Raw genomic sequence first — 23,026 nt, 5'->3', positions numbered from 1 at the left:
TTTATAAAAATCAAGGAAGTATTAGGGTGTTACAAAGTGGTATACTAGAGCTTAGTTTCAGTTCTTCTTTGTAGTAAGTTACTACAAAGTGGTATTTGCAGAGCTTTAGTTTAAGAGCTGCTTTGCATTAACTAATAGTGCAAGGTGTTAAATCCTTAAACTGCGATTTGCAGAACTTTATGACTTTCGAAAATTGTTTTCTTAAAGTCAAAACTTTTTTTTGAGTACTCAATATTTCGAAAAAGTCAAATACCAATTACTCCCTCCGTCCCAGATTAGTTGTTACACTTACCTTTGCACAAAGTTTTAGGTGATATGTAGTTGTTTGGTTATCAATTGTTCTTTTATTAAAAAAGTAGATATGGTAGGAGTTAGTGGGGTATTTTTTTAATTGTATGAGAGAGGGTGTGAGGACAAAAAAAACTTTAGTGGTAAGAGAGAAAGACAATATAATAATTGTGGGGTCATTCCTAATTTAGAAGTGTAACAACTAATCTGGGATGGCCGAAAAAGGAAAGTGTAACAACTAATCTAGGACAGAGGGAGTATTTTAAGTTATTTAAAGACTTATCGATTTTTATTTTAATATATTTTCGGATTTATTGAATTCGAACGAACTCGATTTAAATTTTTTTTAAAATAATTTTTTTTATTTATTCGGATTTTCCGGATTTTTCAAAAAAAACATTTATTTTTCCGAATTATTTATTTATTTTCCGTAAATAATAGAATTAATTAATTAAATTATTCGATAAATTACTTTAATTTCGATATTAATTTTAATAATTTCGCGTATATTTGAAGTTATTTATTCAATTAATTTCGAAAATTATTCCTATTTCTAAGTGAGAAAGGGTAGACTAAGAAGGGTATATTTAGACTAAGTATGCATTTAATATGAGTATGCATGTGATTAAATGCTAAGTGTTAAGTATTAATTGTATGCTTATGCCTTAAGTTTAATCATGTTTTATGTTGCTTTATGTGATTAACTGCATCACGATTCATGATTAAGCATGTATGTGTGCATTGAAATTGTATGGCTCCACAAACTTACTTTGTTTTGGAACACTTTAGTAAGACTTTTTAGTTGTGAACTTTCAGGATTAAGATGTTGCTTTCAAAGTACGCAAACCTAGGACACCTAGAGAAGCTAGATTGTGAAACCCCACACATCTACGTGCAGAAGATTGAGTTTGCTTGCAACTATTTTGCTACAGTGCAGAATCTGCCTGAACTAAGGAAAAAGGATGTCATTGCCGAGATGGTTATTCATTGTTTGCCCCATAGGAACCCATACATAGGTCTGAAGCAACGATTTCATGATATGCATTCTGAAAGTGGCATTCCTAATTACTACAAGTATGGTACTCCAGATGGTAGGTGTAGGTATGACATGGAGATTATGACCACTGTTCTAGAGATGGCAGAGCAATGCTTTGAGGATGGTAAGATGGTGGAAAGTATCAACCCCACAGAGTTTAGTAGTGATACGGAAACCCAGATGAATGAGGATAGTGATGATGATGTTGTTGAGATTGAAAACCCTAATCCTATCATTCCTGAACCCACTATTGAGATTTCAGGTGACACTGAAGTTGAGCCTAAGACAAATGATGAAGTGAACAGTGATCTACAACAGAATAATGAGGATATGGAATATGAATCTGATTCGGAGGAAGACATGGATGACTTTGAAGACCAGGATCACTCTCCACAAGTCTGTAGGGGAGGTTGGATAGTAGAGTAGCATTTAAAACTTTTCTAATGTAATAGCAAGTGCTTATTTTAGTTAAGTAATAAAGTCGCAAGCTACTATTTATGGTTTTATTATTTCATTTTGTGGTTTCTCTATTAAAGTACTATCCAAAGGATGTATTATTTTCTCATTGAAGCAATAAAAGTTTAGAATTCTTTCTTTTACCTCCAATTCTAAGTCCTAAGTTTTCTTTGAGCGATTATCGCTAAAGAGTTTCATGTATTTCTTCAATGAAATCGTACTTGCAAGGTGGTTCAATTCTTCACCACTTAAACGTTGTGACGCGGATTAAAGCGAGAATTGGCCCAATAATAGGCGCCAATCTTGCCTTAAGGGTCCGAAATTATGGTGCATGTTTGTGCTAATTGTGTGACTTGTTAGTGCAATACTCTAGCAAGGTAGTGTCTAAACCCAGTTGTTAAAGTTAGTCTTTTGTTTTATTCAGGAGAAGGATCATGACTACCCAAGGGATTGCCGATGTGGTTAGGCAACTAGTTGAAGTAGTGCAGAACTTAGCACATAATAGAAATAATCAAGGACTTGATCCAGCTAGTGAAATGTTTAAGAAGGTGGCCCAAAGTAAGCCTCCTTTGTATCAAGGGGAAGTAGACCCAACTGTACTTGAGAACTGGCTAAGAGAGTTCGATAAGCTTATTCTAGCTGTGAATTGCCCAGAAAACCTTAGGGTTAATAGTGTTGTGTATGCCTTAGGGGAGAAGCTGATTTGTGGTGGCAAAAGTGCGAGAATGCTTTAAGAGCTACACCTGGATTTGGATGGGAATCATTCAAAGTTTCCTTGAGAAACAAGTTTTATCCACCATATCTGAAAAAGCAGAAAGCCCAAGAGTTCATCGAGTTAAGGATGGAAGGGATGTCTGTAACGGAATACCATTCCAAGTTCATAGAGCTATATAGATTTACACCTGAAGTGGTGGCAACGGAGGAGCTTAGGGCTCAGAGATTTGAGAGTGGATTGACTATGGATTCGCAAATGATGCTTGCTGGAGAGACCTTTACATCTCTTGACACCCTGTACGGGAAAGCTGCCCATCTGTATGGTCTGCAGCAAAGGAGAAATGGAGTTGGTGAAAAGAGGAAAGATGTTGGTAACCAAAATCAAGGTGGTGGCCAACAACATCAGGGACACTTTAAGAAGAATAAAGGGAATAATCACTTCAAGTTCCAGGGAAATCAGGGTGGAAACAGAAACAATTTCCACAACAACAATGGGAATAAGAACCAGTCTGCAGGGAATGGAACGAGAGTCTATGAGTGTAGACGTTGCCATAATAATCACCCAGGTCAGGACTGTAATGGAAACCCAGTTGTTTGTAGGTTCTGTGAGAAACTAGGCCATAGAGAATATGAGTGTTTGGCCAAGAATGGGAAACCCAACCAAGGCAACCGCCAGAATAACAACCGGAATAACCAGAACCGGAATAGAGGGAACAATGGTGGAAACCAAAAGGGCTACCAAAATAGTAACAATGGCAACAATGGCCAGAGTAATGGAAAGTCTAGGGGAAACTATCAGCAACATGGGAACCGAAACACTAATGGAAATGCCAATGGAGGTGGCTATAACAAAGGAGTTGCCCAAGGAAAGCTGAATGTAATCACTAGGAAGGAAGCTGAAACCTCGTCTGACGTCATAGTTGGTACTTTTTCTATTAACTCCATTTTAGTTAAAGTACTATTTGATTCTGGTACGACTTATTCGTTTATATCAAAGGGTATCTTAGAGAAGTTAGAGTTGAAAGAACCCGAGAGAATTGAAGTACCCATAGTAATACAACTGATGGAATTGTGAAGTGTACTAAGATCCATAGAAATGTACCTTTAACCATAGCCAAAACCATATTCTTGTCTAGCCTAATTGAGTTTGAGTTAGGAGATTTAGATGTGATTTTGGGAATGGATTGGTTGGCTATGTTCAAAGCCAAGATTGATTGTGAGAAGCAGAAGATTCACTTGAAGTCTAGTCTAGGAAAAGTAGTATCCTATCGCCATTTAGGGAAACCTAGAAGTGTAGGAATCATTACGGAAATGGAGCTCGTGAAGTTAGTCAGTGAAGGGAACCCTGTTTTCTTATGTAATGTTAGAGACTTAGAGCATGTGATGAAAGAGAAACTAGAGGACATTGCAGTGGTAAATGAGTTCTTGGACGTGTTTCCGGAGGAGATCCCGGGGATGCCGCCCAATCGACCTATTGACTTCACCATAGACCTAATACCCGAAAATTCACCTATCTCGAAAGCCCCATACCGGATGGCTCCGGCAGAAATGAGTGAATTGAAAGGTCAACTTCAAGAATTACTAGAGAAAGGCTATATTAGACCAAGTACATCGCCTTGGGGAGCGCCAGTCTTGTTTGTGAAGAAGAAGGATGGAAGTATGAGACTCTATATAGAATACAGGGAGCTCAATAAAATCACAATCAAGAATAAGTATCCTTTGCCTAGGATAGATGATCTGTTTTACCAGTTGAAAGGAGCAGGAATCTTTTCAAAGATTGACTTGTGGTCAGGTTATCATCAGTTGAGAATCGCAGAGCACGATATACCAAAGACTGCATTTAGGACTAGATACGGTCATTATGAGTTCACAGTTATGCCTTTTGGATTAACCAATGCGCCTGCAATTTTTATGGACTTAATGAACCGAGTATTCCATGCATTCTTGGACAAGTTTGTAGTGGTTTTCATAGATGATATTTTGGTATAATTCAAGGGTGAGGAGGACCATGTTGAACACTTAAGGTCACTGTTGAGTACCCTGAGAGACAACCAATTGTACGCCAAATTCTCGAAGTGTGAATTCTGGCTAGAGAAAGTTGCATTCTTAGGACATTTTGTGTCTAAGGTAGGAGTTGCAGTGGATCCTGCAAAGATAAAAGCTGTTAGTGAGTGGCCTACACCTAAGAGTTTCACCGATATTCAGAGTTTTCTTGGTTTAGCGGGTTATTATAGACGCTTTGTGCAAGACTTTTCTATAATCGCCAAACCAATGACAACCTTGATGAAAAAGGAAGCGAAGTTTGAGTGGAATGACCAGTGTGAAGAGGCGTTCCAAGCTTTAAAGACGCGACTGACAACTACGTCGGTGTTAACCTTACCAGATGAGAGTGGCACATATGATGTGTACAGTGATGCCTCTAAGAATGGCTTAGGGTGTGTATTGATGCAGAACGGGTAGGTGATTGCGTATGCATCAAGGCAGTTGAAACCATATGAATCCAATTATCCTACCCATGACTTAGAGCTAGCCGCCATAGTGTTTGCATTAAAGATATGGAGACACTATCTGTATGGTGCGAAATGTAGGATATTCACGGACCATAAGAGTTTGAAATATATTTTCAAACAGAAGGATTTGAATATGCGCCAACGAAGGTGGTTGGAATTGATCAAGGATTATGATCTGGATATTCAATACCATGAAGGAAAAGCCAATGTAGTTTTAGATGCCTTGAGCAGGAAATCAAGTCATAGTGTGAATGCATTAGTAGTTGTTAACGAGCTGTGCAAGGACATGCAGCTATGGAATCTAGAAATAGTGAATGGAGAATGTCTTGAGGGAATGATGAATGCCTTAACCATCCAACCGTCTGTATTTGATGAAATCAGGGAGAATCAGGCTGGAGATGTTAAGTTAGATCGGATCAAGGAAAAGATTTCGCAAGGGAAGGAGATGGATTTTAAGATCCACGATGATGGAAGTTTGAGGTACAAAGGACGATGGTGCGTGCCTCAAAAGTGTAGTGAACTAAAGGAAAATTGGATGAAAGAAGGTCACAATACACCATATTCTGTTCACCCGGGAGGTGATAAGCTGTATAAAGATCTAAAGAAGGTCTATTGGTGGACAAGAATGAAGAATGAAGTGGCTGAATTCGTGGCAATTAGATTCTTGACTTGTCAGAAGGTTAAGATTGAGCATAGGAGACCTCAAGGAAAGGTCCAACGCTTAGAAATTCTGAGTTGGAAATGGGACTGTATCTCAATGGACTTTATCACTTGTTTACCCAAGTTGAAAAGTGGAAATGACACCATTTGGGTAGTGGTAGATAGGTTGACTAAGTCGGCAGTGTTCATACCAATGAAAGAAACCTGGAAAATGGAACAACTTGCCAAATATTACATCAAAAATGTAGTGAGATTACATGGAGTTCCTAAGGATATCGTATCAGATAGGGATTCTAGGTTCCTTTCGAACTTCTAGAAGAGTGTACAGAAGAACTTTGGTATGACATTGAAAATGAGTACAGCATTCCATCCAGCTACAGATGGACAAACCGAAAGGACGATCCAAACCTTAGAGGATACGCTAAGAGCTTGTGTGATTGGTTTTCAAGGTGGATGGGAAGATAGCCTAGATCTAATTGAGTTTTCATACAATAATAGTTATCATGCCAGTATTGGAATGGCACCATTCGAATCCTTGTATGGGCGAAAATGCAGAAGTCCCTTATGTTGGAGTGACATCAGTGAAACCGTTGTACTAGGTCCCCAAATGATAGAGGACACAATAAATCAGTTTAGGACTATTCAATCCAAAATCCAAGTCGCGCAAGATCGCCAAAAGAGCTATGCGGACTTGAAACGTAGGAAGAGTTCCAAGTAGGCGACAAAGTGTTGCTTAAGGTTTCACCAATGAAGGGTGTAATGAGATTTGGGAAGAAAGGAAAGCTAAGACCAAAATACATAGGCCCATATGAGATACTGGAAAGGATAGGGAATTACTACTACAAAAGACGTGTTTTCTAGACGCCTTGGGCTCGACGCCTGCAATGCAGCGTTGGAGTAAGATTTTCGTTTCCGTGTTTTCTCGACGCCCTTAGGTGTCGAACTAGTTGTAGTCACCTTTCAGCGTCGAGGGATTTAGAAAAATGTAAGGTGCAAAGCACATGGTCTCAATTAGCAGGCTCTGTGTTACATTTTGGGGAAAAAAATCCGTCCCACCCCCTTCTTTCTCTCTCTTAATCGTCTTCTGCTCTCCCCTCAAGTCCTCAACTTCAACCTCAACCTCAACCTCAACCCATGCCTCTTCTACTCTCTCACTTCTCATCCTCGAAATTTCTAGATCCACTCCAGGCTTGAAGATTCTGCCCCAATTTCAAGAAATATGACAAAATGTGAAAGAAATTTAAAGAATTTGAGGTATTAATTTGTCTCTAATGTTCTGAATTTGTTGGATATTCTGGTTCTTGCCTTAAGTTTAAATTTTTGTTCGATTATGTGAATTTAATTGTCCGTTTTCTGTCAATTCTTTCTCCTGACTTCATATTCGATTCGATTAATGTATGTTTTTATCTGGGTACATTTAGGTTTTCTACACTTACTATTTTTTTTGGTCGTTATCTTTTACTAATATGAATTTCTCCCATTTGTGTTCATTCGAATGATATGTCCAATTAGGGTTTTCAATTTTTTTCCCATTTCGATCAATTTAAGCATAGGAAATTTGGGAAAGAAAGTGTTGTGTAGATTCGAACTTGAAACCCTCCACTTGCCGGTTAGTTTAGGGATGAAATCTTGCTTGAATTTGTATGTGATTTGACTCAGGGGCCGTTTTTTTAGTTTCAAGGTTTACCAGGATAACTAGAAGATAGTTTCTCCTTCACACTGTCTCCTTTATTGATTCAGGTCTTACCGATTTCACCATCTCTGTCTCATGAAGATAGGCTGGCAACAGATTTTTTTTTGTTGCTTAAATGCTTATGGTATCTCATACTCTAAGACCTTTCCTGACGTGGAGATACGTTTAGACCTTTCTCGGCTCTAATAAAAAAAACTTGTAGTGCATGAAGGGGGGGTCAAAGGCTCGAATCACACACTATAAATTTTTCATATGATGTTAAAATCATTTGGAAAGGCATTAAAACAGTTTGTTGGTATGCGTTTGATTGAACTGGATAATGTTGATGTGCAGATTTAGTCGTAGGCTTATTTTAATTTTAGTGCAATTATATGGAACACCTAATCTTGAATTACATTGACTGCTTTATAAGGTTATCGTAAAAAACTCAGTTTGCAGCTGCAGATATTTACCGTGCCCTGTTTTTCTTCACTCCATGTGAAGCTGTTTAGAACTTTATTATGGGCTTTAGGTAATCACTTTTGGCTCTTAGATTAATGTCACTGATTAAGTTCCTATGATTATTGTGGTTCTTGGGGTACTTGATGATTAATGGCTTTTGGGATTTTGGGTGTTTCAAAGACTTAGTTAATCACTCTTTAAGTTTTTCTTTAGGTTGGAGTTTCTTTCAAATCTTATTGAATCCATGCTTATTTTTCATTAGTTAGCAGATCTGGTGAATTAAATTTCACAAGATATGCTAATATGTTTATTGATTACATTGCTAAAAAATAGTCTGGTTGAATTTTCATTAGTTAAATTTGGTGACTCAGTGAGCAATGTGCAAGTTATGAATGTATACATTCTGGTGTCCTACAGTATATGTGAAGTGTTGGCTACTATATTTTTACTATATCCTAGGGTTAATCCTGAATCCTGACTAGGACAAGGCCCTTTGCTTATGTTTTCTGTCATCCAGTATGCCTACCTATAACCATGAAAAAGGAAGAGTCGATCTGGAATTTCAACAGAAAGAGGAAGAGGTTTCTCGAAAAGTTGATTTGCAGTTATATGATATCTTTCTTAGTTTCCTAATAGTTCTTTTTACATATTCATGGTCTTATGCTGATTAGGAAGGACCACGAACATTTGTTAGCGCTGGAAGTCTGCCATTACATCCGGGAGCAGCACCTCCTGCTGAAGTTCAGAAACCTACAATCAGGTCTGTATGATTTATAAGTTTAACACTTGGTAAATACTTTGTTTAAAATGGTCTGTGTTGGTGCTTGTGTTCTTGGTAGGTGCTTGAGGGTGTGTGTGTGAGAGGTGTCAGGCTGTGTGGGCATGGGTTCAATGACTCGCATATCATTGCAGGTGTACAATGGGCTTTCTTTAAGTGAATGCAGGACCAAGTTCTTACATATTCTACTTTAGTTTCAGAAATTTAGACTATAAATTTCTTGTCTATTTGGTGTTCTTATTAGAACAATAGCTCCTTGTTCTAGATTTCGTGTTGCCCGAATTGTATGATATCTATTAGTTAATATGGGATGGATCATTTGTTGAATAGCTCATGTTATAGATTCGATTGCATACTTTTTTATTTATTTAATATTCAAGATTTTTTAGCGACTGCAATGGAGGATATGCAGCAGCTACAAATTTGCAAATAGAGTAGAGATGCAAACTTAATCCCTCCGTCTGCGGATTTACTCATGGATTTACATGTTTGAACACCAAATTTATAGGCTGTATCAATTACAGGTTGTTTTCCGCCCCCTCTCTTGCTCTCTTACCTTTATTTTTTTTAATTATTCACTTACCTTGCGGCTTTTATCAAATTTTGTTTATTATTTGTAAAATTTAGGATATACTACGTATTATTTGCAGGATTTAATTTTCTCTTTAAAGTCTTTCATTGTAGTTTAGGGTTTCAATTCTTTGATAATGATTGGTGTTTTGGATTGTAACTTTGTCTACACTTTTTCGAAATTTGAAATTGAATTATGTTGAAGTATCAACTCTTCATTTGCAAGATTTTAAGTCTCACATCATGATGTCTCTCCTCTTTTTGAATTTCGATTATGTGTAGGTTAAGGAAATTTATCTTTAGATATTTGGCTAATGTATGCAACACAACTGAATGGAACTTTACAAAACAAAACTAAACTGGACTTTATAAAACGGAACAGAATAGTACGGAACTAAGTAGAACACTTTTGATAGAGCTAGAGTTTACGAAACAGAACTGAACTTTACGAAATAGAACAGAACTGGCCTTTATGAAACAGAACACAATGCTTTAAAGCGCCTCTAGCCCTTCAACTGTACCTTTTGACATGCTGAAAATGTTCCTGGGCAAGTCAAAATGTAATCCCCCGTAATTTTATACATTTTAGTTATATATTTTAACGAATATTTAATATATTTAATGTATATTTAAACATAAATTACGGATTTTAGAAACGAATATGTAATTGAAATGTAATTACTTTATTTCATTTGGAATACTTTTAAATGGTTTAAGAAATCAAAATGTATTTTCGAGTTTTACTTTAAAACGAGTTCGAATTGCAAAACCACGTTCTATTGAAATTAGAAAACAAGTCCTAACCCATGGTGGATTCATCAACCTAAATCCTACTCCTAGCCCAATTGGGCAAAGCCCAAACAAAAAAATAAAACCCTTCTCTTCTCTATTCTTCACGTGAAAACCAAAAAAAAAAAAAAAGAGAGAAAGCCCTCACGCAACTCAGCTCTCCTTCCCTCCCGCTGCTCGCCGCCCAGCCGACCACCATCAACGGTAAATCCTCCTTCTCCTTCAAGCTCCTTCCTCCTTCCTGCTTCTTCTTTGTAATTCCCTATTTTCGTTCTTGCTCTCATGGCTTGACCCCCTTCGTTTTCGCGCAGCAACCAGTGACTCAAGGCCGACCACCGCACGCGACCGTGCTCAGCCCTGCCGCGAGCCACCGCTGTCCGCCGGCCAGCCCCCCTTAAACTCTTGAATTGGTTACTTTCTTAAATCCTAAGTAACTAATTATCTTAAATTAAAGTTTGTTAATTAGATTATGTTCTTGATATGAAATTCATGATTTTTATGGCTTGAACATGATTTTCAGTTTTGGGTTGCTAATTATGAACGAATTGTTTCAGTTTTGGGTAATTAAATATTGAGTTAGGGTTTATTCATGATGTATTAGTTTGAATTAAGTTTCTTGAATTAAAGTTAGGAGTTTTGTGATTTAAGTTATAAATTTCAGATTTTTGCAAATTATATAATAAAATTATTAATTTTCAGATTATCAAATTACTTTGAAATATTAATTTTGATTGTTTAAATTACGAAATTCAAGGTTTTTATGAGTTTTAATCATGATAGGTTGAGTATGAATTATCGAATTGGTTGTTGTGAGATACTAGGAACGTAGATTGACCTTGGGGAAGCTTTTCAAATGAATTAGTATTGCTGAAAATTTAAAGTACGATGTTTGCAAAAGTTTTCAACGAATTTCAATCACTGGTTCAATAATTATGATGCTAGGAAAGCAAATATTCAAGTTTTGATATCGGGGAAAGTTCTAAATCTAGTTAGGATGTATTTAGAATGCTTTATTACGGTTGTCAATGATTAGAAATTGATTGAGATTACTTGTTGGATTGTTTAGGCGGAGAATTCTCTTTAGGCGACTTTTGAAAGTGTTAAGGTGGCCTATCAGTTTGTTTACACAAGGTACGTACATACCTGTGTGCTTGGAATGTGTGCTAATTGTTGAAACCATGTTGAATTATTGATGAACTTGGTTATGTTGAATCGTTGATGAATTTGGTTATGTTAATGTTGTTGATGAACTTAGTCAAGTTGATATCGCATGTTTGATACTGTTGGATGAACATATTAAACCTTTATTGCATTTTGAGGATTATAACATGTTAGTATGGAAGATTGATGCAAACATGTTTGATTGGGAACACTAGATTATTCAGTATATAATTCAGATCAATTAATTGTTGTTCCCTTTTTAGCTTTTCACTACTTTATGAGGGCGGAGGACCTTATTTAGTAAGTTGAAACCTTATACCCATATTCAGGGGTTGATCAGTATTAAAGAAAAAGATTTGAGTTAATTGGAATGAGTCTTGTTTGATGCCTTGTGATCACTTACTCAATTCCAAAATAAAAACAGTTATAAATAAATGTGAGTTGCATGCCTTATGTGATTGTTGAGTCATAACAGGGTGTCAATTTGTAAATCATGTAAAGTGAAACTGAGTAGCAATAGCTTTAGACTGTGCACGTCTAAAGTGACGGACAAACAGGAGTTGGGGTTCATGGTGGTAGCCCATGGCCTTTCATTCGGACCGGATTGATCACCGCGTCCTATTTTCAGTCAAACGTTCCTCGATATCGCAGGTCACTGAGGTTACGGAGTCGCGCCCGTACCTCGTCTAGCTAGAAAACTCGGTCCATTGCCTATTTCAATTAAAATAATATTATTGTTATAAAAGTCTAGTCCAGTCTAGCCTAGTCTAGTCAAGTATAATCGTCAAATTATTATGTTTTGTCTGTCCTTACTTATAGTTGTTAGTATCATGTTAGGGTTGTGGGTTTGATAGTATCATGCTAGGGTTGTTGTTGTTTTAGTATGTAGTACTCAGCTTTGCTGATTACGTGCTTTGTTTGTGTGTGTTGATCATGGCTATGTCTTATTGATCCTGTGATGACCCATCTTTGGTGAGCAGTCTCTAAGGATCAATAAGCATTGCCCATCTACAGGTTTGAAGATGATGCATCATTGGGATCGGGATTAGAGAGCTTGTAGTTCTGTTTGTTTAATCAAGTGATTCAATTTGTTAACTTGGATTTGAAACTTGTCGCACCATTCGTATTTCCTTATTTCAGTTAATTGTTTTGGACCTAATATGTAATAGATTAATTATGAACCCAAAAGTTAGTTTTATGTTTTCCGCTGCAAAATTCTGAATAAGCCGTACGTTTTTACACGGGCGATAATACTTTGATAATTCCCTTCAGTTATATTTTAAAAGGGGTTGTTTTAGAAAATGGGAATTGTCGGGGTGTTACACAAAATATGATCTTTTTCTGGTCATTGCTTGTCGCATATGTAATTGCTTACTTATGTTTAAATTTGGATCTCTTTAGTTGAGCCATAATTTTATTTTTGTGTATTCCTCTATTTATATGAAGTTAGGTCCCACTTTAGGTCGTGGTACAATTGGTTTAAACATCAAATAATTTAATTCTTTTTTCTAGTTCTGAAATTTGCAGTGAACTTACTTTTTTTTTTTTTACAGAGTGCGGTGAACTTACTTATTGAACTGACTTTGAATTCATATATGGTTGATATAATTTCATTGACTTCAATGTTTGTGGAAATGATATTTAAGGTAAGTGACCTTGGTTCTTTATGCTAATATAGGACAAGGATCTCGATCATTACACTATAACAATCTGGTTCTTTTTGCTAATGTAAGATGTTGCTTGTTGTAGCCATTAAATCGTTCCCAAGTTTGGCCCAGAATGAACTTCTCTTGCTTTTTCCACAAGGATGTGAATTAATGCAAAGAGACAAAGGTGGTATGTACTCATTCATGAGCCTTTTTATAATGTATGCATTTTATTTTTCGGTGTATAAATGTAACTCAAGAGCTGGTGTTGCAGACCATCCTCCCATGGACACACAACTGAGATTGATTTGTCTCTTAATCAAGCCAGACCCATCAGGTAATAAAGTTTCAAATTTCAATCGCTCACTTTAAGTCTTTAACAAAAAGAATTTGAAATAAGTCAATAACACTAATAACACTAATATCCTAAAATCTTCTTATAGTAGTATGCTTTTTTGAAGTAGCTGGATAGACATTAGAACGGATAGATGGAAGATATGGATGAGATGTAGAAGTTGCAGAGTTGTTTAACGTTCTGTTGTTAAGTGAAATCAACAAATCTATAAGTTATGAAGTGTGTAAAACTGATTATCTATATTTTTTGGTGTTTGTTGTTCTTCATTTCCATTATTTTGTGGGTTTCTTGAGTTGATTCGCGAATATGACAACAAAGAAATTGAAAGATGTAGCCGTAGAGTCTCCTTGAACCTTCATCACAACATTCAACTAGCTCATGTGATCTAAATAATTTTCTTTTACATCAAATCCATCTCTCGTAATTTCTGTCACCTCTTTTTGCAGCTTTTCATAATTTGTGGATGTTGCAGCACTCTGTCATTGCCAATTACCGTAAGGTTAAAGTGTCTCAGTCCTAACTGGTAAACATATCCTGCGTTGGAGGATCAAATTAGGCCAGGTACCAAATAGAAATTTTCTTCAATTTGTGCTATTGAATTTGTTGTTGTAGAATTGTAGAAATCGGAGAACTTCAGGTTGAGCACGCTCTACTGCTCTACACTTAAGGTGAGTCATCTATATTATTTGTGTCATTATATTTAATAGTCTCCTACGCCTATGCTCATTGAGATAAAATCTCCGGGTGTTTATCCCTAAAACTATAGTTGAGAAAAAATGTAGTGAAAAGGTGAACAATATTACATATTTTGGAATGGATTAATTTACATGTAACTTGTAAGATAATAAATGATACACTAATAATCTATGTAGTATTCTGTATTACATTATCACTTGTTAACTAGTTTTTATTTATTTTTAAACAGAACATTCTCATGTTCACTTTTATTTTCTTTGTAATGATAAACATTTATGTATCTCTGGATCTATTACGCTTTATTTCTTTTCCTTCACCTTTTACATGTTACCTCGTATAAATTTACTCTGAAGTTTGCCGCGTCCTTATTGAAATCCAAGAAATTTCGAGTTTTACTCATATTCTTGTCTAATATATAATGAATCGACTAGTCTGATTTTGATTTAACTTGCCTTATTTTATGGATAAGTATGTATAATGAATCGAGTAGTCTGATTTTGATTAAACTTGTCTTATTTTATGGATAAGTATTTTCATTATCAAATTTTGTGCTTATTATTTTTTGTTCGCCTCATTTTTTTTCCAGGTATGCTAATGATATGAAGAATTTATTTATGTAGTCTGGGAAACACGTGAACAACAATACTCAACAAAAACCCATTTAGCTTCCATTTGACTTTGTTTACCTCAAGCTTAAGAATTTGTATTAGTGTGTTTTGGATGTATAATGTATATGTTGATGGAGAGAAGTCTACATTTGGACAAATTGCATTAGTTTTACTCTTATGCCTATTCTATTGTACAATTAGATATTGTCTTAAGTGATACAATAATCATTTCGTATTTTTTTGGGGTCCAAGTTTATGTTCTATATTTTAGATAATTCAATAAACAAACAAATATGGGTTATTATAACTGTTATAACTAAACAAAAAGCTAGATTGAGTATATATAGGTGGAAAACAAAGCTTATACAAATATATATGGACGAATTTTGATGTTGTGATATCGCGCCCACTTACATTAAATTTTAGCCCACAAAAGTGTAGACGCCTTTAGGCGTCGAGAAAATTAAACAGGTAGGTGCTGGACGAAGATGGAAAAAAGATATTCTTGGCGCCAGAATCAAATTTTTGGACGCCTAAAAGCGTCGAGAATCTCGACGCTTAACAATAACAGTGGTCATCAAAAGGCGTCTATATTTTCAACGCCAGGAAGCGTCGAGAATATTCTCGACTGTAAATTTCTCAACGCTTCTTGAAAGCATCGAGGGATAATTTCTCGACGCCTTAAGGCGTCGTAAAATGGCTTAAAAAGCGACGGCAAAAGACGGGATTTGTAGTAGTGAAGGTAGCATATAGATTAGCGTTACCCATGGACTTGCATAGAGTGCACAATGTGTTTCATGTATCTTAGTTGAGAAAGTATGTCCCGGCCAAGTCGTATGTACTGCAACCGGAGACCATAAAGTTTGACCAAAGTTTGACATTTGAGGAAAGACCTGTGAAAGTCCTTGATAGCAAAGTGCGTAGTACACGGAATAAGTATGTTAAGATTGTCAAAGTGTTATGGTCTAACCAAGAATCTGAGGAAGCTACCTGGGAAGCCGAGGAAGAAATGAGAAAGAAATATCCCCAGCTTTTTCCCGAGGTTAGTTGAGTTACGAGGCCGTAACTCGTTTTCTTTAAGGGGGGTAGAGTGCGGTAGAATTTCGCGCCTTTTACCTTATTTACCTAATTTTCCTCTTACGGTAAGCTTAATTTAGTGTTTTCAGTGAAGTTTCACTCTATATTGTCATGTTGAATTACTTAAAGAGTACATCAACTAAAACTTTATAGAAAGAAAACGCATTAAAGTCTCATAAAGTCTCAAGTCTAGATTTTTGAATTGTGTTTTCCGTGCCCAAGTTTTGGGGAGAAACTTCTTTTAAGGAGGGTAGACTGTAATACCTCGTATTTTTCGTAATTTAAAATATATTTTTATTATATTTATAATGATTTTTATGAATTTAATTGCATTTAATAGGAATTAAATGTATTTTATTTTTAATTAATTTAATTATTAATTATTTACGAAAACTGAATTTTTATTAAATAATTCAACAAATTTATTTAATCGGGAATTGTTGGTTCGTATTTTGAAAACGAATTTAATTTAATCTAAGCCAAGTTAAATTTCATGATCAAACCCAACAAGGCTTGCAAGGAATTAATATTAATTAAGCCGGTAAGAAAGCCCAACCTTAAACCTTAAAACCTAGCCCATGAAGGGATGAGAACCTATAAATACCCCATTCCCTTCATTAAATCCCCACTTAATTTTCAAAAACTTTCTCTCCCTCTCTCTCCTCTCTTTTTCGTGCGCCCTTTCCTTCGGCCCCAAGGCACGAGTGCCTTGCTCGTGTGCCTGCCCAGCAGAGTGCTGCCCCGCGCCTCACGCGCACTCTCGTCGCTCTCTCTCGCCCTCGCAGCCCGCAGTCAGCGCACACGCTGTGCTCGCTGCTGCTTCTGTGCCCGCACACCCTCGTCGCCCCTCTCTCGCCCAGCGCCCGCAGGCCTCGTCCACGCAGCGCGCAGCCCCCGCCTGCGTTGTTGCTGCTCGTGCTGTTGCTTGTGCCACTGTTGCTTGTGTGTTGCTGCCGTGTTGCGCCGAGGACACACACGCACCACAAATTCCGTGTGTGTGTGTGTGTGTATGTTGTTTTTGTTGATAATCAAATCGTATACATTTAAACTTTTAGTTTTTAAATTATTTTAATTATTTAATTGCGATTATTTAATTATTTGAATTATTTAAATTGATGGAATCAGTTATGAACACCGTGTTTTAATGTTTTTAAATTGATGAGATTGATTTTAATTCAAAAGAATTATGATTTTACGATTTAGGGGTTAAATAAAGTGTCAATTTTTAAGGTCAAAACATGATTTTATTAATAACCTATTAGTAGGATTTTAATTCCGAATGTTCAAGCGATCGATTCACATAATTTAATGACGATTTAAATTATGGGAATCAACTTAAATTTCCGATTTATTATAAAGCTTAAAGCGTTGAATTTTAATGATTTTAAGTCCAAAAAGTCAATGTTTTTGTGCTAGGACTTGAGTTGACTATTTGAGACTATTAAATTAACGAATAACGATTAATTTCAAATTAAACAATGGTTTTAGTTTCTTAAATAGTTGCTGGAAATTTAGTAAACATGGATAATAATTAGTTTCTCCTTTGTGTTTATAGGAGTTAATTTCTAGTGAGTCGTGATTCGCGCAGTGGCTCCCGTACTTAGGTATTCCACGTATGTACAAGCTAGACTAGGGTGACCACCTATCCCATGAGGACTTTATGAAGTATATTGATTGTGAATCATGTGAACTTAAGTGTTGTGAATTCATGTTTGATGTGTGAACAAGCATGTGAGAATTGTTATTGAATCTATGTGAATGAGCATGTTATGAATTGATTAATGCTTTATAGATTCTGTTGAACTATCATGTTCTGCACTTTTATAATCAGTGAATTATGTCAAGCATGTTGTTCAAATTAATATGCATGTTTGAGTATTGCGCATGCCAGTTATTATGATTATGCTATTGTACGGGATGTCTAGTATACAATGAGCCTATTTATTATTGCCTCAGTGCATCGTTTATTCTACCGCAAGTGTAGAATACATTTAAAGAGTTTGTGTGAATTGAACTAAGGACTGATCGTGCTAAGGGAACATCCCGCATGTTAGGAAGAACAATGTTGGGTCGTCTCAACAGTGTTTTGAGATGGAAGTATGAAATAAATTCACTGGAGTCCTATGTTTGATCACAAGTCCTAAAGGATTAAAATGAAGTGTCATTGTTTGAGTATTCATGGGTGTAATTGTTGTATTACTTGTGAGTTATGTCTTTGGGTTGAGTCTTGAACTGTATATACTAAATAACGTAAAGTGCAACCCGAATGAGCTTGAAAACTCTTGGAACGTATATACCTTGAGTATGAACAATGGGGGGAGTTGTGTCAGAGAAACTCGTACTCCTTGATTGATACAAGACGTTGTTTCATTCTTTTAGTTATTCTCTTATTAAACGCGCATGAATTCCGTCGGTATGGTCCGACTGTCGGTAGAAAGTCTGACTCTATATTATTTGGTGTTTGGTGGGCTCCCAACACCCTCAGTTTCCTTCAGTGGTCTTGTTTCCCTCAGTGGGTTCTTTGTTATTATATTTTACCCGTTCGAAGCTAAATTCTTATTAATCAATGAGTTAAGAGTCGTGTCAAGTCTTGAGTATGTCTTCATGATTAATTGATTTACTTGAATGGCTTTTGCATGTGGATTATCTTTATTGTTGAGTGAAGCATGTTAGACTAGGATTTCATTCTAGCTTGTTCGTACTCAGTTTTCGCTGACTTCGTGCTTTATGTCTTTCGGTCATAGCCTTTGCCTTAATGACCCTATGATGATCCATCATTGCACTTGCCTTGTTGGGGGAGTAGATTTTAATAAGCAGGTTGGTAGAGATAACTTGCGGGAGAATTTATCATGGGAATAGTGATGAGAGACTACTTCTTCTTTCGCATTTATAAACTCTATTTCTGAGTTATAGTCATGACTATTGCTATCATTATTACTTTACTATGGTTTTAAAACTTAGTTAATGGATTTTCTAAACTATTTAATGTTGGTTTGGGCCTTGATGGTTCCAATTTGTTTTATGACAATTAACTATTTAATATATTTTGAAAGTTAGTTATTTCCGCTGCGTAATTCTGGTAAATAGCCTTAGCCGTTATCACGGTGGCGGTAATATCTTGGTAATTCCTTTGTTTTAAGTTGGAAAATATTTTATAAAAATCAAAGAATTATTAGGGTGTTACAACTTGGTTTATAAAGGTCACGCTCGACCTTGGTTAGTAAATAACCAACCAACGAGCGCAGAAGCTTGTCATGCGCACTCGCACATCATTCGTGCAACAAGACATGCACGATAAACAATAGTTTTTTTTGCATAAAGTCCAAACGAACTATATGTCAGTAAGGAGTGGGATGTCTAAAGGAAGAAGAACAAAAAGAAAAAACAATAATAAAAGAAGAATAGGAAAAAGAAGGAAAAGATAAAGTAGGAAAACTCTCATTGTGGAAGTTGTTTTTGCGGAGCATAGATTCTTCAACCTCAATGATCAATGAAATATCCCTCTTTGTTTTTTGGCATTTCTGGTGGACAAGCTCTTCACCATCTAGAGCTCTCTGCAAAGCATTCACCTCTTCTTTGTAAGTACTGTAAATACCCGCAAAAGATTCACAAAGAGGAACATACTCTATTGGGTCATTGAGCTTTTGATTTTCGGGAGGAGGAGGAAGGTACTCAAGCAAAGGTTTTATGAGGAAAAAGAAGGGGAGTGAGATGGTGTAAACGGGGCTAAGAATAACCCGTCTTGGACTTGGAATATGAGGGTTAGGGGTTGACAATACAACAAGGATTTTACCAACTTCTTCCTCACGGAATTTCTCTATAACATATGGCTTTTCATCTTAAATAACTCCTTCATCCGTTGATCCAACAATCACATCATCATCCTCAACCTCCGCTATAGGTTCCTCACTCTCTTGGTTACCTATGGGTTCACAATAATACACGGGACAAGCAACAGTGATCATGAGGCAAAACATTGATATCCATGCAAGGGTTAGAGAAGTCATTAGAATAGGCACAGTTATCATAAACATTAGAACACACCTCATTATAACAAGCATTCAAGAGAGAAGGGGTAGAAACATGTATATTATGCTCATAATTTGGGTTAGCACATGGAACATGAATTTCCATTTCACGCTCATACGAATCCTTGCAAACCATATATAGTAATCCCAAGCATCATCCAAAGACAATGCTCGAAAATCACCATTAAATCTACTTTCAATCACATTCCTTGTACACTCATTTAAACCACCATAAGAAAAACCACAAGAATCCCAAAGATTATAATTGTGGTACTGTGAGGGGGTCGAAAAAGCACGAGGCTAATGCATGACCTCGTCCCTCGTGGGCGTGACGTTGTCAGATCAAGTTTAGTTAGATTTCTTGTGAGTTTACACCCAATCGACTAGTAATATAGGAGTCGCCATTCAGTTTTTAACGACAATGAGAAAAACTGACAAAACCCGGTTATCGTGACATAAAGGGAGTGCAATTATGTTCGACCACGACGACCATAGGTTCCCTTGTGATCCCTGGTGTGGGGATCGCTCAACGTACACCAGCAGGGCAGAGATTGAGAGTTCGGGGGACTGTAACTACCGAGAGGAGTGCTCATCGATAACTCCAGAGGTAGGTTATCCTTACTAGCTCAGCATAAATAATTGAAGGGACATGCGTTAAACTATTAAGCTATTCTGAATGGATTTTAGCAATATGCAACATATAACACTAAATCGATCGTGATTATCTTATTTATATTGATTTAAGGTACCTAGCATGATAATTCAATTGTCCAGGGTATTATCTTATTAGGCGTGATAGATCAATCAAGTTAATAGTTTGACAATTTTATAAAAGGGTGATGAAAGCGATTAAATCATATGAGGGACACATTACAACGCACCCTTGAGAGGTGCGTTACGGTTCTCAGAAAACTAACCACTTGGCTTTGCTATTTCTCCTTTTATTTAACGTATCTCGGGTTTCCAAGCAACGTTCCAATATTTAGGCTTAATTCATCGGCTACAAGGGGCAGGACGCGTTCTGTTCGACTTTTGGGTTCTCAGATTATGGAATTGTGTGTTGTGTGTCCTCTTCACGTCGGTTTTGAGGTTGTATTTATAGGGAAAGAGTTTGTGGAAAGATAGATTTTTAGAATACGAATCCAAAAAGAATCCGGAAATAAAACGGCCCAAGGCATTTTCAGCGCCCAGGGCTGGGCGTTGAAAATGTGATCTGGCCTGAGTTCTTGTCAGATTTAAACTCTTAAAACGCGGAGCTTTTGAGATTTATCCGAGTCTTTTAGTGCGTATTAACTTTATGACGGAATGCGTCTGGGCCCGTTACGAACTCTAGGTTCGTTAGGAATTTTTTAAATTTTTTTTTGGCAAGTAAGTGATAATTTTATTGCACACCAATCAACCATTTACAACAAGGCACCATAAAGCCCAACCAGGCCAAACAGGAGTGTTGACCCTGATTTTGGTTGATGACAAATAGCAAACTTCCTGATTAAAGTTTCTGGTGTGTCTACAAGTAAAGTGTTTCTGTTCCAGAGAGGAACTTGAGATGGCTGCTGATGTTCCTGAGGTGGAATGCGCAAAGCTAGGAACTCCAAGCTAATACACAACAGAGGAACAACAATGCAAAGAAGGATGAAGTTTACATGTGATGAGTTCCTCTGTCCCTTTAGAGGAACTCACCTGTTCCAGAGTAGGAACCATTGCAGCTGCTGAGTTGTAGCTCCAGTAAAAGAGCAAAACACGAACCTAGGTAGTTAAATACTCTTAGATTTCTGTGTAAAATAATAACAGCTATTAAGATACATTGTGGAACTAGGATGCTTAATTAAATATTTATTAAAGATTTTATCAAATTATTTAACAGCAAGTTTTAAGGAAAAATTACATAAATAAAGTGTCGTTTTATTTTCTTTAATAAAATCTGTTTTTATCCTTCTTGTTAAATCAGTTTTACTTTCCCTAAAACTTCTCCTAAATATCTGATTTGATTTCAGTAAATAATTTCACAAATCTTTTAGTGGTTGACAAAGTCTAAACCACGATTTTCTCTAAAAACCGTTTTAAGAGAAGTGGTCTTCCCTTGATCCACAAGTCATGGATCGTGGAGACCAAGTATGTAGGAGTGTGGGCAGTTGAGATTTGAAGGGAACTAACCCTAAGGATCATCTCTATATAAAGAGTCGTTTTCCTTCTGGTAAAATCACACAAATACTCCACCAGCTTTCTTATCTGTAAAACGCTTTCAAAAGAGTTTACAAAAACGATTTGTGTCCTAGCAATATTCAAGTTCCTAAGTTCCACAAATATCTGAAGAGCTTTATTATTAACTAGAGTTTTCAGAACAAATTGTAATCTGATTGAGTAGAGATTCAGTAATCTTGTAAAGGCTTTGAGTTAAAGTCGAGAAAGAGAGAAAAAGAAGAGAGAGTAATCAGAGTACGTAGATTACTGTGAGATACTTGAGTTTGAGTGGAACTCAAGTTGTTATATTATTGTAATCGAGGAATTATTTTAATATAAAAGAGTTTTGAGGTTTTCTCTTCTTGATCAGTGTCAAGAAGTTTCCTCAAATTGAGCAACATTCGTTTCTGTCTTTTTCAGTTCCTTATATTGTCTTAAAGTTTAAAGAAACTCACTCTAGTTCCAAATACAATTCACCCCCCCCCCCTCTTGTGCATGTTCCTATTAGACTATCAATTGGTATCAGAGCCAGTCCTCAATAGGAACACAGGAAACCCTGTTTGAGTCTAGTTCCTGATAGTATGAATACACAAGAGAAACTGGAAGAAGGCTACTCCACGCAAAGGCCACCTATGTTCAATGGCAAATTCTACTCATACTGGAAGAACAGAATGGTGATATTCATCAAAGCAGAAAATTACCAAGTTTGGCGTGTGATTGAAGTTGGAGACTTCGAGGTATCAAAAACCAATGCAGAAAACGAGGTAGTTCCTAAACCAATGTCTGAATTCTCTAAAGAAGATTTTGATAAATATGAGATGAATGCTATGGCAGTTAAAATCTTGCATTGTGGACTTGGACCCCATGAACACAATAGGGTCATGGGGTGCAAGAACGCTAAACAAATTTGGGAATTACTACAAGTAACCCACGAAGGAACTAACGAAGTTAAACGTTCCAAAATTGATCTGTTAATGTCTAAATATGAGAGATTTGAAATGCTTCCAAAAGAAATTATTCAAGAGATGTTTACTCGTTTTACTAACATAACAAATGAATTAGTTTCCCTTGGTAGAATCATTCCCACAGATGAACAAGTAAGAAAAATACTAAGGAGCATGCCTCAAGATGATCGTTGGAGAACAAAGGTCACAACACTGTTTGAAACCAAGGATTTCACAAAATTCAACATTGAACAACTTGCTGGTTCCTTGATGACTCATGAACTGCACCTTAGAGCTGCTGTTCCTGAGAGCTCCAGAAACCGAGGGCTTGCTCTAAAAGCTGAGGAACTCGATGATTCTGAACCAGATGAAGAAGAGGCCGCTATGCTGGTCAG

At 36.5% G+C, this 23,026-nt stretch overlaps 2 long non-coding RNA genes across 2 annotated transcripts; both read left to right on the top strand.

The window, feature by feature from the left end:
* The first annotated feature begins 6,732 nt into the window (after window positions 1-6,732).
* On the top strand, window positions 6,733-8,900 carry LOC130462559 (uncharacterized). The gene is made up of 4 exons (XR_008923051.1): window positions 6,733-6,918; window positions 8,316-8,379; window positions 8,470-8,558; window positions 8,638-8,900. It is a non-coding gene; the product is annotated as an uncharacterized lncRNA (long non-coding RNA).
* An 829-nt stretch (window positions 8,901-9,729) lies between these two features.
* On the top strand, window positions 9,730-12,676 carry LOC130464309 (uncharacterized). The gene is made up of 4 exons (XR_008924689.1): window positions 9,730-10,139; window positions 10,247-10,345; window positions 11,002-11,066; window positions 12,077-12,676. It is a non-coding gene; the product is annotated as an uncharacterized lncRNA (long non-coding RNA).
* Window positions 12,677-23,026: the final 10,350 nt, after the last annotated feature.

Source organism: Spinacia oleracea, chromosome 6, assembly GCF_020520425.1.
Source record: "Spinacia oleracea cultivar Varoflay chromosome 6, BTI_SOV_V1, whole genome shotgun sequence".
Lineage (NCBI taxonomy): Eukaryota > Viridiplantae > Streptophyta > Magnoliopsida > Caryophyllales > Amaranthaceae > Spinacia > Spinacia oleracea.
The sequence above is the reverse complement of the archived record's forward strand: the minus strand, read 5'-3'. Positions and strand labels throughout refer to the sequence as shown.